At 39.6% G+C, this 17,692-nt stretch overlaps 1 protein-coding gene across 1 annotated transcript in view; it reads left to right on the top strand.

Annotated features, from left to right (window-relative positions):
- Nucleotides 1-10,230, top strand: part of mbd2 (methyl-CpG binding domain protein 2) — a 49,375-nt gene extending 39,145 nt beyond the window's left edge. The window contains exon 7 of the mRNA XM_050053197.1: nt 9,412-10,230. The gene's annotated coding sequence lies outside the window, so the exon portion shown is untranslated. The remainder of the gene's footprint in view (nt 1-9,411) is intronic.
- The last annotated feature ends 7,462 nt before the right edge of the window (nt 10,231-17,692 follow it).

Genomic DNA, 17,692 nt, shown 5'->3' with positions numbered 1-17,692 from the left:
AAAAAAATAGTGTCCCTTGTTTTCATGTCACTACCGAAACACAAGAGTTTCAATGCTCTGGTTGAGTCTGGATTTTAGCCACACCCCTGAATTTCTGAGAAGGGGGTAGTACTGCACCCCCGTCCCAGATGGCTGCATGGTAAGTCGCTGACTCCCATCATTTTTTAAATAAATGTCTTCCAAAGTCTGAAAATCAGTGTGTAACTTTTAAAATTGTCACTACCGAACACGTCCTCTTCAATTATGTAAAAATTTGGGGGGTTTATGCAAAATATTGTGTTTTTCTGTGTGAACAACTCTTCAAACATGTGCTTGTTATCCATGTGACTGCTAGCATTCTTTAGTTATCCTGAAAAATAGCTAGGAATGTCACTACAGAAACAGTCACTACCGAAACCTATGGTAAAGTTTCGGTAGTGACATGATCATTTCGGTAGTGACAAAATGGAATGGTCAGTAGTTAAACCCCATAATTTTGTGGTCCAAAGTCTTGCTCTGCTCTACTCTGCTCTTCTCTACTCTACTCTGTTTTACTCTATTCTTCTCTACTTTGCTCTACTCTGCTCTACTCTATTCTGCTCTACTCTGCTCTGTTCTAATCTACTCTGCTCTACTCTGTTTTACTCTATTCTTCTCTACTTTGCTCTACTCTATTCTGCTCTACTCTGCTCTACTTTAATCTACTCTGCTCTACTCTGTTCTGCTCTACTTTGATCTACTCTGCTCTGTTCTAATCTACTCTGCTCTACTATACTCTTCTCTACTCTACTTTACTCTGCTGTACTCTACTCTACTATGCTCGCTCTACTATACTCTAATCTGCTCTGCTCTACTCTACTATACTCTGCTTTACTCTATAATCTGCTCTACCCTGCTCTACTCTACTCTGGTCTACTCTGCTCTACTCTATTCTTCTCTACTCTTCTCTGTTCTCTACTCTGCTCTGCTCCGTTCTACTCTGCTCTACTTTGTTCTACTCTGCTCTGCTCTGCTATACTCTGCTCCACTATACTTTTCTCCACTCCACTCTACTCTACTCTACTATGCTCTGCTCTACTCTACTATGCTCTGCTCTATACTCTGCTCTGTTCTATTCTGCTCTACTTTGCTCTACTCTGCTAAACTCTGCTCTGCTTTAATCTGCTCTACTTTGCTCTACTCTACTATACTCTGCTCTACTCTGCTATGCTCTGCTCTGCACTACTCTATTATACTCTGCTCTACTCTACTATGCTCTGCTCTACTCTATACTCTGCTTTACTCTACTCTGCTCTACTCTGGTCTACTCTACACTGGTCTGCTCTATAATCTACTCTTCTCTACTCTACTCTACTCTACTATGCTCTACTCTACTATGCTCTACTCTATACTCTACTCTTCTCTATTCTATTCTGCTCTGCTCTGCTCTACTCTTCTCTGCTCCGCTCTGTTCTGCTCTGCTCTACTTTGCTCTACTATACTCTTCTCTACTCTACTTTGCTCTTCTCTGCTCTACTCTACTCCACTCTACTCTATTCTGCTCTACTCTGCTCTACTTTGCTCTACTATACTCTTCTCTACTCTACTTTGGTCTTCTCTGCTCTACTCTATTCTGCTCTACTCTGCTCTACTCTACTATACTCTGCTCCACTATACTCTTCTCCACTCTGCTCTACTCTATACTCTGCTCTACTCTATACTCTGCTCTACTCTACTATGCTCTGCTCTACTCTATACTCTGCTCTGTTCTACTCTGCTCTACTTTGCTCTACTCTGCTCTACTCTGCTCTCTCAAAAATTAAATTGTTTTACTGACCACAAAACATTTGTCTTTGTAATATTCCCACCATAAGGCATTTGAGGGAATATGATGCAACCTCAAAAACAGTATAATGGTCACTACCGAAACAGGACAGTCACTACCGAAACACTTGGTGTTTTGTAAAAAATAAAGTATATTGAGTTATCAACTAAAGTATTATGATGCTAATCGGTAATATTTATGTTCTGTTTCATCAATTATTAACTCTGAAATCAATCTGATCTGCGTTATGCATTTTACAAAGAAAGATTGCATTTAGATTTTGAAGAATTCTATAATTTGAACTTCGAAATTTGTTAAAATATTATTTTTTATAGATTTAATTGTAAAAACCTTCAGAAAAAATTTGTAAAAATTTAAATCTTTAGACAAGGGAAGGAACAAGTATAACAGGTTGATTTTTTTTTTTTTTTGTGTAATATAATACTATATGTTTCGAAAAACATTCCAAAACAGTCTGAAAATACAATATAAAAATTTACAGTCATTTTACTAGATATGTGACCTTTACACATGGTACAATATATATAGGGACAAAGTTTTTGAAATAAAACATACAAAATTTCAAAATATTTCCAGCCCAACTTTGCACACATTCGGTAGAATGCCCCATATATGTATATGTATATATATTATTTCTTTTTATTTATTTTTTGATCTGATGTGGAATATGTCAAAACAATACACACAACTTGGTCAGAAATATCCCTTAATGTACTTAATGTAGAAAATAACAATGTCACATATTTATCTGTAACGCATTTACCATGGTGCGGTCCGATACATTCAGTGGCTGATTATGAGTGCAAAAGGAGATATAAAAGGTTCAGTCCTAAAACTTCCATCTGTCTCCAACATTCAGCTTATGAATAAATAAATTTTGGTCATGCACAAAGGCAAAATTGATATCCACCTTCTCATTTGATTCTGCTGATGACAAGAAAGAGGGATTTCAGTAAATGTTACACTGTTCCTTTAAATTTGCAGACTGGTGTTTTTATCTGATCGAGACTAAAGATTCACACTGCTGACTGAGAAAAGACTGTGACCGTTACAGACACACAAACACACTAGCCTGCGTGTGTGTGTGTGTGTGTGTGTGTGTGTGTGTGTGTGTGTGTGTGATTATTAGCTGTGTATCTTGTAATTTCCAGAGGAGCTGATTCAGACTCCTGCAGCATTTTTCAGCTGCTGGTAATTAGTGGATGTTGAGACACAGAGAATTATCTGCTTCAAAGTCATTCACAAGGCTGATAACTGCTGAATGTGTGTGGTGTGTGTGCTGTCAGTCAGCTGAATTGCCTCGATTAAGCAGCAGATTATCAGGATTTTCTAATTATTAGGGAGTAATTAAGACTGAGCTGAGGATTATCAGACTGAAACATGAAAATACTGAAGCACTGAAGGAAGAAAACATTCAGATACAGACACATTAATACACTGAAACAGTAAAACAATGAAATACTAAAACTGTGAAACAAAGAGTTTACCATAAAGTCTGTTTGGTGGCACCTGCATTCTCCATTGGAAGACTGATGGATTCACAAGGCAAAATGAGGGATTCAGAATGTTAATATGGCAGGATTTAAAATGACAAAATAAGGGACTAAAAATTGAATGAAGAATGGGTTCAAATTGCACAATTGAATATTCAAAACAGAAAGGAGGGATTTTAAAGAGACACTTCAACAATTTTCAGCCAGCTCTGTGTCATTGCTTGCCTGATATCAGACAGAATTGTCACCTCATTACAGTCTGTTTCCATCTTTAGTCACTGTGTCCACTTTAACTGATTTATATGGGGGAGGATTATTCTATCTTTCCTTACAATCAGTAGAGACCAACGAATCAGCCTGAATCTACCATCATAGCAAGTCCACCGTGATGTGTAGCCATGCCAATGTACTTGTTCTGCCAGGGTTCAAGAGAGGAGCAGAGGGAAGTAAAACAAATACTATGTCGGGCGATGTTGAGAAGATAATGTCCATTTAGAACAGCCTTGTTCTCTTTTTGGTCTATTGTGCCATTGTTGTTATTGCTCCTCATTGGCTCCAGCACACCACTTTACAGCACTTGATAATAGCTTGAAAATGGCGTTAGTCCTGCCTGTGGTGCTGATTGGCTAATCAGGTCAGCTAATCACGTCATGATGCTGCAAAGCATCTGAACCCAGGCAATGCCACTGCAGTGTGTGCAGTATGTGCAGATGACTGGTGTTTGGCTTACCCCTGTGTTGCCAGCGCATGGAGATCCCTGCCCATCTTCCTGCTGAGCTCCACCTGTTGAAGTGAAATGAGTCATAATGTGTCATAGGTTACGCAAAATGCATCACCTGGTGTAATTTTGCAGGCAAATGGGCAAGGAGATCTGCCGATGGCATCATATGGAGGAGCCAAACACTGTTCATCTGTACAAACTGCATGCACTCCAGTGATACAGAGCTGGTTGAAAATCAGGTGTTCCTTTGATTGGAAAGATGGGGACTAAAATGGCACATCGAAGGACTGAAAATGGTTTGGCAACAAATAGGGAGGACAAAAAGAAGGACTAAAATTGGCACAATGAAAGAATAAGAATAGGGGGAAAAGGATTCAAAATGGTACAGTAATGGCTTCAAAATGGCACAGCAGGAGAGCCATAATTCAAATGACATAATAAAGATTTAAAATGGAAAAGAGGGACAATTCCAAATAGCACAATATTTAAATTGAAAGAAGGAGGATTTCAAACGCACAATAATGGATTAAAAATGTCAAAATGAGATACTCAAAATTGAAAGGAGGGCCTGAAAATGTCACAATGAAGGATTGAAAATGAAAGGAAGGATTCAAAATGGCACAAGAAAATAGAAGGACCACTTCATAATAGTGGACTGCTATAAAACCAGGATTTCCCAGTAGTCTGTAGTCTGGCGGAAACCTCACTTGTTTTTTTCTGTCAATTCTGACATTTTAAAAATGGCTGCATTTGCTCTGAATATGGGAGTCCGAATGTGCTGTAGGGGGAGGCGCAGCAGGAGGAGGAGAACATGGTAATGTTTGATATCACTCCTGCTCTCCCGCTGTGTGAGCACTTCACTCTGGTGTTTTATGTATAATTAAAATGTTTTCTGTGCCTGCAAAAGGCCTCCGCAGACGAGCGGTCCTTATTGTAGCCCCGCCCCCCTCATTAATGCAGCAGGAGGGAGGAGGTGTCGAGGGGTTAATGGAGAAGCTAATGATTAGCATGGAGGCTCCCCACATTAATTGGATGTTTCTTTGTGCAGAGGCTGATGTTTGTTGTTTCGGCAGGAGGTGGAAAAAAGGCGGCAGAGAGACAGTTTGTTCTGTAGATTGTTTTTATTAAGTGGGTTTTACTAAGACAAGCTTAATGAGTCAGTTTGGGTTTAATAGAGGAAGGAGGCAGGAGGCGGAGTTTTGTTTAGAGGTGTCTGCAGAGAGCCCCACAATTATATTCACACTTTATCTGTAAGTAGAAGACATTACTATAGACCTGAGTGCTCATTAACACACACACACACACACACACACACACACACAAACACAAACGTGTTGGTACTTCTATACATGTGAGGGCTCTCTCTCATATTCCCCTTATTCTAATTATTCTAACAAAAAGTGCTCTTTTTCCATAAATGTTGTCACAACCCAGCAGAAGGTTGGACATAAGAAGAGGAGACGTCCACATGAGCTGGAAGTAAAATAGGTTTATATTACATAATTAAAAGAGAAGTTCAACTAAGACAAACCAAACACAACAAAACCTAAAGGTTGGAAATTAATATAGGGTTTGCACTTAGACCAGAGGGCTGTACCATGAAGTGAGATAAGTGGGTTAGCAAAGTTGAGTCTTAAGTCAAGGTTTTCTGTCCTATAAATGTGGCTCTCTTTCAACCTGGCTAGATCTCCATGGTAACTTAAGCCCCATTTCCACTGAGCAGTTTGGTACGGTTCAGTTCGTTATGGTACGCATTTTTTCCGCTTCCACTGCGAAAAGTTGTGGATGGTACCAATGCATCCGTTCCATACCGTTCCCATTTTTGGTACCCCTTCTGTTGGAGACTTGTATTAGTAGACTGTAACTATAGAATAAAAGGTTTTGCTGCCTCTTGCAGCAGCTGGAGTCGCAGAAAAAATAACTTAATTCACTGGACAGACTGCCAGCACCTTTTAAGGTTGAACGTTAACTTGTAATGTTACTCAATGCATGAGGTGAAGATGTGAATCAATCAACACACCTTAAATATCCCATAGGACAACTTTGACCATTACTTTAGTTTTTCTATGACAAACACTTTTAGTAATGAGTGAATCTTCAGCGTTTAAAAATATATATTAATTTTGGCTGGGTTATGTGAACTGCCTATATTCTTATCCTCACTCTGAGGGAAAAAAAAAGCATTGCGGAACTTTGTTCCAATGGGAGACGGCAACACTAAACCTCTGAGCTTGCCTGAGAAGGACTAAGTGCACAAACCCACTATTTTTAAATACCCCATAGAGAGAGACTCTCACTGCAGCCTATTCTGTTTCATCACGAAAATGTCAGCGTGCATCCTCGTTCTGTGGACGATAAACGAGGTGCAGACTTCCATCTGTGTCACCGGTGATGAGGAAATACAGTGAGTGCTGGACAGAGCAGTGACAACAACCCCACCCACATTTTAGAGTACTGTTGGCGGGAGCGTGCCTATGTTCCCACATTTCTAAGATTTTTTTTTTTTTAAATTAGGCCCTATGTTCCCACATTTCTAAGATTTTTCTCAAAATTAGGCCCTATGTTCCCACAGTTCCCATATTTCTAAGATTTTTCTCAAAATTAAACCCTATGTTCCCACATTTCTAGGACATTTTCAAAATTAGGTCTTGTTTTCCTACATTTCCCTTCAATTTAAGCCCTATCCTCCCACAAGGGTTAGGGTTAGGGGGGATAATAGGTTGGGTGTAATTGGCTACCAAATTGGGAGAAAGGGGGATAAAATCTGATACAAATTTATGAAAAAGGAAATGTGGGAACACAGAGCTGTGGGAACATAGGGCTGACCCCCTGTTGGCAGTGGAAACGCTAGAGTCTAGGTACCATCTCTGAAGGGTACTTTTGGTTCCAAAGGTACCATACCAAAAGAATTTGGTGGAAACGGGGCTTTATGGGCCCTCTCCACTGTCAGTTTTGGTGTCACAGAGTCAAGCCATGCCACGTCGATTTGCGTTTCCATTGTCAGCTTAGACGCGCCGTGCCATGCCAAGCTGCGCCAGAGATGGACCTTCTCCAGATTAGGTCCAAAAGCCGGGCCGCCCACCCTCAAGCAGGTTGCAGTGACTTTTTGGCGACTGCAGCAAACCTCTGACCCTGCTTCGCCCCCCACAAATCAGCTGTGTGTGTGTTGCAAGATTCTACTCACCTCAAGTGGCCAGAGTAAGGGCGATTTTAAAAGTGTGCTCAGCTTTCAGTACTTTTGTAGCTCCTGACTGAATCTCTGTAGTTTGGAGTTTAGTTTCTCTCCTGCGTCCTGTTCTTACTTCAGATATCTGCTTTATTTTACTGTTTTATGATCACTATCAGCCATATTAGAAGTTGTGTGAAGTTGCTGCTCAAAAACTCAGCATTTCCTGATTTTGCTGCTTCACAATAAAAGTTTTTACATAACAAAACAATGGGGGACTTTTATTGTGAAGAATCTACAGGAAATCAAATGTGTTTTTCACTGAATTAGCAGAACTTTGTTAGCGGCTTTTCTTCTGCTTTCTAAAGGCAAGTCTTATAATACAGCAGGTAGGAAAATAAAAGCAGAAACAACCACAGTGAGATGTTGATGAAGAGCTGCAGACAACAGGCTCTTACTGCACCTCTACAAACAGCTCACCTCCAACTAGTAAACTTCTTTTACCTGCTCTGCTGTGGAAAAACACATGTAGCAAAAATGACAGGGGGTTTTAGCTGTGGATCAGTCTGCTGTTTTTAAACATCATCACTCAAGACAAGCCGTCATCAGTTAAAGACACACCTTCAAGAAGGTAGCCCTGTTGAAATGGAAATGCAAATTCCTACCACACTGTGCTGATGGCCCAAACTGAACTAAGCCAAGCCAAGCTCGCCCATGACAGTGTGTGATGCTGTAGACCTAACCTTTTTGTTCCAAGTTTCGGCTTGAAATCGGCTAAAAAGTTATTTTCACAATTCTTTAGGATAGTGTTACTCTATAGTCAATAGTCAGTAAATGAGCGATATAGATTCCCTGTGGAGGGAATATGATATGATATTTTTTTAGGCCATGTAAACTTGGTAATTTACACAATTGGTAACTTTCTGCCAGCATTCCTCTCTCGCCTTAATTGAAGCAACAGTATTGCTTCAGTACTATTTAAATATTCTTCAAAGGCAGAACTAGGCAGCATGCAGTCTATAATTTTTAAGTGTCAAATGATGCGCTGAATGTTTTATTTGACTTGTTTTGTGAACGTGCAGAGAGCCTGAGTTAACAGAGCAAGCTGATTACCTCCTCCGTGGTACCTGCTGAATTCTCGCACTGAATTCTCCTGATGACCTTACTCCTAAATTTTACACACTCTAAATACTCTCTCTAAATACACTCTAAGTATTTTTCACTTAACAGCATGTCCCCACTGGACTCATTCTCTAACCTCTCTCTTCCTACTCTGCCAAAAATGTCCCTACCTTCCAAATATGTTCTGAAAATTGTCCTCACTTATTTAAAAAAAAGTCCCCCAATTTTTTATTATGTCCCAGTTTCCCAAAAGATGTCTTGAACTGACTGTATTAGATATTTTCTGATTGAACACAAAACACAAACTAAGCCTAACCCTCACTATATTCTGGTGTATATAAAGTATATCTTATATTTAATTATTTTGTTTGAGTGAAGTCCTGTCTGTGTTCATTAAACACTGATGAAAGCAGAAAGCTTTTATAGCACATGTTTATATTCAGTAAGTTGAGATATTGACAAAGCATTGTTTTGATATGCTTTGTCTTCAGTATTAAACACAATCCCAGGAACAGTTGTTGCTTTGTCACCAAACTTAATTTCCCACATGTCACTTTCTTATTCTCAGTTTCATTTCAGTGATCTTTATAATCAACACACAGCAGAAACCTAAACATTAAACTTCATTCTCAAGCTTGGAAACAAAAGTCCCCCCATTTTTATCGTCTATGGTTGCGCCCTCTTCGTCTGCACCTGACTGGAGAAAAAGCACCATCTACTGCTGATCTCAATTAACCAACTTCCAATATTTGTGTAGTTGGAAAAGCACATAAATCCTCATTTTCCTTTGCCCATATTCTTAAAACATAAAATTTGAGCTACATTTGGAGGTTTAGGTTTAACATTGGAAACCCAAACTGAGAACAGCGTTAGTTCAGGCGGGACCAGGGCAGGACACAATGTCAAGCTCAGCCCACATCCCAGCTACATCAGCTGATCTTAATCAGCCCAAACAACTGATGGATCAGCTGACTGATGGAAGGGAGTCAGCTGATGGATCACATGTGTCTTCTGTGTTCACTCTGACAACAAACTACAAATCTGGAAACTAAACTGTTCTGTTCAATGACAATAACACTCTTTCTGTTTCTCTCCCTCTCCCCAGAGTCCCTGTGTTCATCAGCCTCAGGTTTATAATCATCTTCCTCTTAATCCAGACAACAAACCAAAAACAGACCACCCACAGACTGACACTCACCTGCACTGATTCGTTGTCTCAGTGGGCAATTGCCTCATCTTCCCGTTAAGGAAACCGTTTTCAGGATGACATCACACCGGACATCTGTCAGCATCTGGAGCATAGAGTGATTTTCCAGAGCAACACCACTAACAATGGGAGCAACAACTGTAGCAATAATGGAATCAGCAATGAGAAAAAAACACCAGCAACACCAGCTGCAACTACAATATGACATCAAACAACAGACACTGCACAATATGAACAGGAGCAGCAGCAGCAGCAATACGTTGAGTATCCACCAGCTCAAACCAACAACCTAAGCCTTTAATCCTTTCTGAGATTCATCATCTGTTCAAACTTTACAGCAAGCGCTTATTTTGTCTCATTTTCAAAGTGAGATATTTCTTTCTTTTTGATATAAAGCTGATAAAAAATGAAAATAATAATAAAAAAAAAATAATGAGGAGCAACGTCCTCATCAAACCCAAAGTCAGACTGCAAACTGCTGGACGGCTTTTGCTAACTACTAACTCTTGTTGTGCTCTTTGATGATTTTGGTTGTTTGTGGTGTCAGATTGTTGTCATTTTTAAAAAAAAAAAGTCTTCAGGGGTTTTAATGAAACAATAAGAATTTACATGGATATGAAATAGAACAATTGCTTATTTAAGACAAATTTTATACCTTCAGCGAACATGTGTGTACATTTCTTGGGACTGGAGTAAATAAATGATTATATTCACAAATGTTTGTTGGAGCTTTTTTTTGAGGGACAGGACAGGTGAGTTTTTTTGGGGGGGGGGGGTGACATGCAGCAAAGGGCCACGGGCTGGACTTGAACCCAGGCCGCTGCGGCAACAGCCTTGTATATGGGGTGCCTGCTCTACCACTAAGTCACCAACGCCCCTGGGAATATATTTTATTTGTAATTAGGCATCCACTATATCAACTTCACATATACACATATTTTGCATTTATCAGGCCCCTCCACACAAACACTCCAAATCCCATTGATGGTGCCTTTATTAAAGAAAAATTTTCCTGATAGATGACTGTTTCTGATTATGCTGACAATCAATATTCTACACACTGCAGACAACTCGACCTTTAAAGGAAATGTACAACCTTTTTTGGAAATACACTAACTTGCTGTCTTACTCACAGTGAGATAAGATCGACATCCGTATGTTAGGACCCTGACACATCAAGCCGACAGTTTGCCTTTGGCTAATGCCAGGCTGTCGATGTGCGTCTGTCACCCTAGTTTTGGTGCTAGTTGGCTTTAATTAAGCTGATTTACTGAATTGAGGTTGGAGCCAACAGAGCCTGTCGGTGAAAGAAATCACTCTGATCGGCTGTTTGGCTCAGCGCACAAGAAGAGAAATGGAAGTACGGAAGAAGGCAAACCACTCAAGAGGGAGTGAGATCGAAAAAAACTTGTTATATTTGGTAAGATTATGAAGCTCAGCATAAGTTCAATCAGGAAGACTTTCTTTATGCTATATCCATTCACAATTCTCTCTCTATCCCATTCCCACCGCTTCCTCCAATCAGCGGTCCTTAATCTACTACAGTATGTCTGTACCATCCTCTGGAATATATGACATCACGATGGGGTCCAATCGCCTTTTCACATTTCTCTTACTTATGTGCACATGTAAATAAATACCTATGCTTTTCTCTCAGAACGGGTCTCTCCTTATTGAAATGTTTTTAGCCATTTAGCTCTTTAGTAGAAACAGTTTGTAATTGTTTGTTTAACTGTTTGCTAGTGCACAATAAAAATAATTTGTTGTTTCCTTTGGTTAAAGTGCCAACTTGCTAACTAGCATCTTGAATCACTCCTGACAATCCTCTGGGTTCCCTCATTGAATGACCAATACAGAGTACCTCTGTCTGCTGGTGAGGAGAGTTATTTCCTCCCACACAGGTACAGAATGTATGTGCTAGTTGGCTGTCAGCTGTAGTCTCTGCGGTGTGCTGAAATGCAACTTTTTTGGCCAAGGCACTTGCAACGTGAAGCGACACAGGGATGGGCAGTATTTCTATTACTTGTATTTAAAATACGTATTTCAATTACATTTGAGTATTTTGTAATTTATATTCTATAAGGCCGATAAAAGCAAATGTAATTTGTAACAAAATACTTTTGAGTGGAGTAATTTTGTATTTAAAATACTCATTTAAAATACTCAAAATACTTTCTCCACAAATCAAAAAACAAAAATAATAGGCTACACATTCTTAGAATATTGGATATAACAATATTTTTTACTTTTTTTTTTTTAAATATTTGTATCTATATGTTTTTTTTAAACTTGGGCCATTCAATGTGCCCTTCAATGACCTAGTGGTCTGTTTTACTGGACTGTGCCTAACATAGGAAATTGTATGTTGTTGTGGTTGATGCTTGGGATGAGTATGCTACAAATGAATTACCTCACATGGGATCAATAAAGTTGTCTGAATCTAAATCTGAATCAATAAATGATATTTTAGGGACATGTCCCTAGCTTTTTTTCTCTTTTTCATTTGAAAACAGTTGAGAACAGGGCTCCAAAGGCTTCAATTTAGACAGCAAACAAGTTAACTAGCTACAGTAGCTACAGTATCTTGCTGCTGTTTAGCTAGACCGTTGGTGGACAGTTCACAGCACAGCTAGACTAGACTTGCCAGGCATGCTGCTCATGTGGATGGACCCACACTACCAGTAGACTACCTTGCTGCTCACATCTTCCAAGTTCAACCAATTGTCTGTCAAGGTAAATATTTTATCTGAGTGTGACAGATGTCAGCTGGCTTGATGTATGATTTATGTCTGAGTCTGGATACTTAGCCTATTGTATAAATACATGGTGTTGATATTTATAATATCAAGCTAGCGATGCTTATGCTAACTGTCTTATTAACTGTGTAACTGCTAACTGTGTATATCCTATAGCCCAAACCTGAATACTCTGCTATACCAAATTGTGAGAAAACAAGCACAAATTTGCAATAGCTGTGACCAAATTTGCTACTGTCACGCCATTAATGGATAAATCATGGTTGTTCTTTTTGGCATAGTTACTTGTGGTCTCTAATTGCAGCATGTAAATTTTGAGCATTTTTGGTCAAGGACTTTTTGAGTTATTCACAAAAAGAATTGAATCAGTTAGTATAGTGCCACCTATGGACGAATCGTGGGCATCCCTTCTGGTATAGTTACTCATGGTCTCTAGTTGCAATATGCAAAATTTGAGCATTTTTGGTCAAGGACTTTTGTGGACCGACCAACCAACCAACTAACCGACCGACAGAGTGACCTATAGAGCTGTGGGTCGCTGCTAAAAAGAGAAAGGAAAAAAAGTATTTTCTGTATTTGAAAATACAAAATACATGTATTTTATTTTGATACATTTTCTGGCACCAGTATTTTGTATTTTATTTTGATACATTTATTTGAGGGGTATTTTGTATCAAAATACATTTTAATGTATTTTTGCCCATCTCTGAAGCAACGCAACAGTTGACCCTCGTGCTGTTAGATCTGTGTTGTCAGTTTGATGTGTCTGGGCAGTCAGGATGTGGTTAGTCTAGCTTAGCACAAAGACTGAAAGCAAGAAGAAGCCGTTAGCCTGGCTCTGTCAAAAGTTAAAAAAAATACACATATTATCACCTCAGCCTCACTCTCATTGTTTAATGGGACAGAATGTGAAAGCAGCATTTTGGGGTTTTATTGGGAATTACATGCTGGAGCTACTTTTTGGCAAACAAACAGTCAGGTGAAGTAGCTGTGTGGAGCTGCCTGAAGTCTTGTCATCCTGGTGAGGATGCAAGGTTTAGTACCAATGTGCCTCAATGACCCTTTTTGTTGTAGCAGAAGACACTAGTTTCAGCACAAAGCACACATTGTCACTTTGCTGTTTAAGTATTTGTCAAACAAATTAGGTAAAATGTATTAATTCATAAGATTAGAGGTGTTTGTAGCCAAACACACAGCCCAGCCAGGCAAGCTGTTTCGCCTCTACTTCCAGTTTTTATGCCAAGATAGGTTAATACCAACAGGTCCTCCTTATCTGACTCTGAGACCAGCTGGAGTCCATCTGTGGAAGATTTACTGAGTCAGTTGAAAAAGGTGTTTAACATATGACAATGAAAACATGGATGACTTTTTCCAAAGTGAGAACTGGGTCAGTGACCTCACATGGAGCTCAAAATGTAGTTTGAGATCAAAGATTTTTGACATTTAACATTTCATTTGAGTAAATATGCATAACAGTATTTCAATTGAGGGAGACTTATTTTAGAATGAACAGTATTTTATTACAAAATGCACAATAGGAATTTAAAGAGTTCTTTGGCAATTACATTAATGCCCTTCGAGGTGTCCATTATTAGAAAATAATGGCCATTATTTCCTAATAATGGACACCTCGAAGGGCATTATCCCTTACATAAGAAATTTGGGATGCACGATATTGGATTTTTTGCCGATAACCGATACTGATACTGATATATCCACTGTTTTCCCCACCTTATTTTAGTGATCATCAAGTCTCTTCTTTGGTGGAACATCATATTATGCATGCATACATTTATCATGGTGGCCCACCAGCCGATGGAGACATGAAATAGAATGCTTTTCAGTGTATGTAATATTCATTCATTGTGTAAAATAAGAAAAAAGAATACTGGCTGAAGCCTATTAACCTATACATATACAGGTGATGTAATGTAAAATACTTTTCAGAGGACTGTCAAATATTTATGCAATTATTTATCTATGTCCATAGTTATCCCACCAGAGGGAGCTCAAATAATTTTGTGCCATGCAGATTTCAAAGCCGTATGGGGAAGGACATGTTTTCATATGCAGTAGCAGTTATGTGAAATGGTTGTTACGTTTCCTCTACTTCTCCCTTTCCTTGTCTCTACACACACATGGGCACAAACACAGATACAGGAACATTAACTTCCTCTTATTGTGCTTACGCAATAAGAGGATCCATGATGATGGAATAAATGGACCTAAAAAGGGAGCTGAAGTGTGCGGACTTTTCTTTGTTTGTGTAGTTTAATTCTTTTAGTCCAGCACCATCTTCACTTTTTGGATGTGCGCGGCTGCTCTTTTTGTATTCGCTTACATTTAAAGGCAAACACACACACGTACACCCTATTGTCCTTCTTCCTTCTGACATAATTGTATAAAGATGTGATGCCTCCTGGATGTTGCCATGATATGTATGTTGCCATATAGCTGTTAGCCTGGCTCTGTCAAAAGTTAAAAAATACACATATTAACACGTATATATATACACATATATATATATATATATATATATATATATATATATATCTCATGGCAACATCCAGGCAGAAGAAATAATTGTATGCTTGCAGATGAGGTGGAGGTCAGAAAAGAATTGTTTGGTGACCTTCACAGTGCTTTTAAAAACTAAAGGAAGGTTGTTGTTTTTTTTGTTGTTGTTGTTGTTGTTGTTGTTGTTGTTTTGAGTGGCAGCATGGTGCTGCTTATTTTCATGAGCAGGATGATTTCTCACATTTAAAATAAGCTAGGTGGACGCAAAGGATCGCATTGCATCCCACCCTCGGAGCACCTCTGTCACTGCTGGGGGCACTTGCACCTAGAAAGCTCCTGGAAACTCGTTTGTGGCATCATTTCTGAGAATGAAGGAGATACTGACATGGCTGAGACCACAGATGAACACGTATAGCATAGTTTCATGTTTTGGATTATCCATTGTTTGGATGTTGAAACTCTATACACACTTTTCTTCCTTGCCTTCATGTTATATTCTCTCCCTTTTCGTCTTCCTAAAAAGCACTTTACACCTTCTGTTTTTAAATGTGCCATAGGCTAAACTTTGTCTGCTCACTGATATCAGCAGATTAATGCCCATGGTCACATAGGGCTAGAATATTTGAGTGTACTTTTGGCCATAAAGTGTATCTCAACATCTACCATCTAGACTGTCATGAAATTTCATGATCACATTCCTGTTCCCCAGAGGACAACCCCTTAAGATTTAAATGACCCCATGGCCTGTCCTCTAGCACCATCCTTTACTTTTTAGCTCCAGTGCTGATTAAGAATAGCTAAATCATCAGTGTGTTGTTTGTTCTGTCAGATACTTGGCACAAACTGTTCCCAGTCCAGATGTTGGACTTTGTCTGTATGTGCAACTCTGTGTTGTGTGTGGTGCTTGTGTGTGTTAAAGACAGAGTGAGACAAACCAGCCTGCCAGCTCTGCCCTCATTTGCATCTGCTAATGGCTCTATGATGCCAGTTTCTGATCACTGCAACTACACATTTAAATTCCTGCTTCACTGCCAGATGCTCCTTTCTCTATTACTATCTCCCTCTCTCTCTCTGTCTCTCTCTGTCTCTCTCCCTCTCTCTCTCGTCCAGGGATTCCTGTTTCCATCCTGTAACAGCAGCTCTGTTCGTGCTCTGCATCAGAAAACACTAGCTGAGGTTAAACCAGAGACACGAAGCTGCTGCTGGTCATGATAAAGCTTATATATTTACACTCAAATATTACAGTCGTGAACATATAATTCCAAAACCATAATCTGCTGCTATAACAGCTTTTACTCTTCTGGTTTCAGGCTTTTTCACCAGATTTTAGAATCTGGCTACTGGGATTTGCTCCCATTCAGTACACTTCAGTCAGAGAAACTTCAGTCAAGGAACTGATCATTTATAGCAAATGGTCATAGTTACATTTGGTTAAAAGGCTCCGCTCTGAGGGAGCTCTTACAGTCCAAGCAGCAACAAGGATTCTGCAAAACTGCCGAAAGCCTAATACATATAGAGAAGTTTGGGGTGGTCAAGGGAGCTGCATTGCTGAAAAGAGCTTCAGCAGAATAGCCAGTAATAAGTGTCAGGTTATAATGTGTATGGGGGCACTGTCATGTTGAAACAAGAAAAGGCCTTTCCCAAATTCTTTGAACAATATATTTGTGAATTTTTATGACAACTGGGAAGAACCATGGTATCCCTCTTACACCAAAATGAGTGTGTGTATATGGGTGTGTTGTATGTGCCAAAAATCCTGCTAAACATAAGCAACTGAAAATAAGGAATTCTTAATATGTGTAACTCTGAAATGGTAACATCCAATCACAACAGTCCTCAGGTTAAATGGAACATATGGCTTCTGAATCATCAACACAGTGGAGGGAACAGGGACGACGGCCTAACAATCGCACACAAGATATTTTATTTATTTATTTTATCTCAGATTCCTTCCTCTATCTCAGAAACATTGCCAGCCTCCTTCCATCCATTCCCACTTAGAGACTCGACTACTGCAACAGTCTCCTCTACCGTTCATTATCCAAAACACTCAAGAAACTACACTATATCCAGAATTCAGCTGCTCGTCTTCTCACACACTCCTGCACCTGTGACCACATCACCCCTTTCCTTCATAACCTCCACTGGGTCCCTATACCCCAGCGTATCCACTTCAATCCCCTCATCATCACCTATGAAGCCCTCCACAACCTGGCTCCCACCACCACCCGGACTAACCACAGCACCTGGGGGGAAGGGCTCTCTCCATTGCTGCTCTCTCCCTCTGGAGCTCACTCCCTAAATTCATCAAAACTCCCCCTCACTCTCCACCCTCAAGAAAGCCCCCAAAACACACCTCTTCAAAACTGCCAACAACCTCTTACAAAACTATGCTCTTCTTCTCCCTGTTTGCATTGTTTGGGGGGGGTACTACTTGCAGTGGTTTTTGGGTGGGTGGAGTGTATCAAGTGGCATCCACATGAATGCCAGGACCAAAGGTTTCTCCACAGAACATTGTGTTGTAAAAAAAAGATGATCAATGTTATTCACTTCACCTGTCAGTGGTTTTAATTAATGTTTTGGCTGATCAGTCCGTGCGCTTACATGACATTAGAGAAAATCAATTTATTGTATCAGTCTGACTAAAACTGGACTTTTAAAATACACATAAACATGTTAGTCTGACTGAAGTCATACTAAATCAAGTTCTCAGACTAACACATCCAGATAATGCAATTGGGAGATGAATTACTCCTGCATGTATACAGTCAATCAGTCAACTGTGGTGCTTTGCCCATGCTCCACAGTTTCCACCCCAGACATTGACCCGAAAGTCAAATAGCATTAAATGTGTAACAAAGAAGTATGGAGCTACATTAGGGTCAAAAGTTTTGTACTTGAAAAAA

The sequence above is a fragment of the Epinephelus moara genome, chromosome 9 (assembly GCF_006386435.1).
Source record: "Epinephelus moara isolate mb chromosome 9, YSFRI_EMoa_1.0, whole genome shotgun sequence".
Lineage (NCBI taxonomy): Eukaryota > Metazoa > Chordata > Actinopteri > Perciformes > Serranidae > Epinephelus > Epinephelus moara.
The sequence above is the reverse complement of the archived record's forward strand: the minus strand, read 5'-3'. Positions and strand labels throughout refer to the sequence as shown.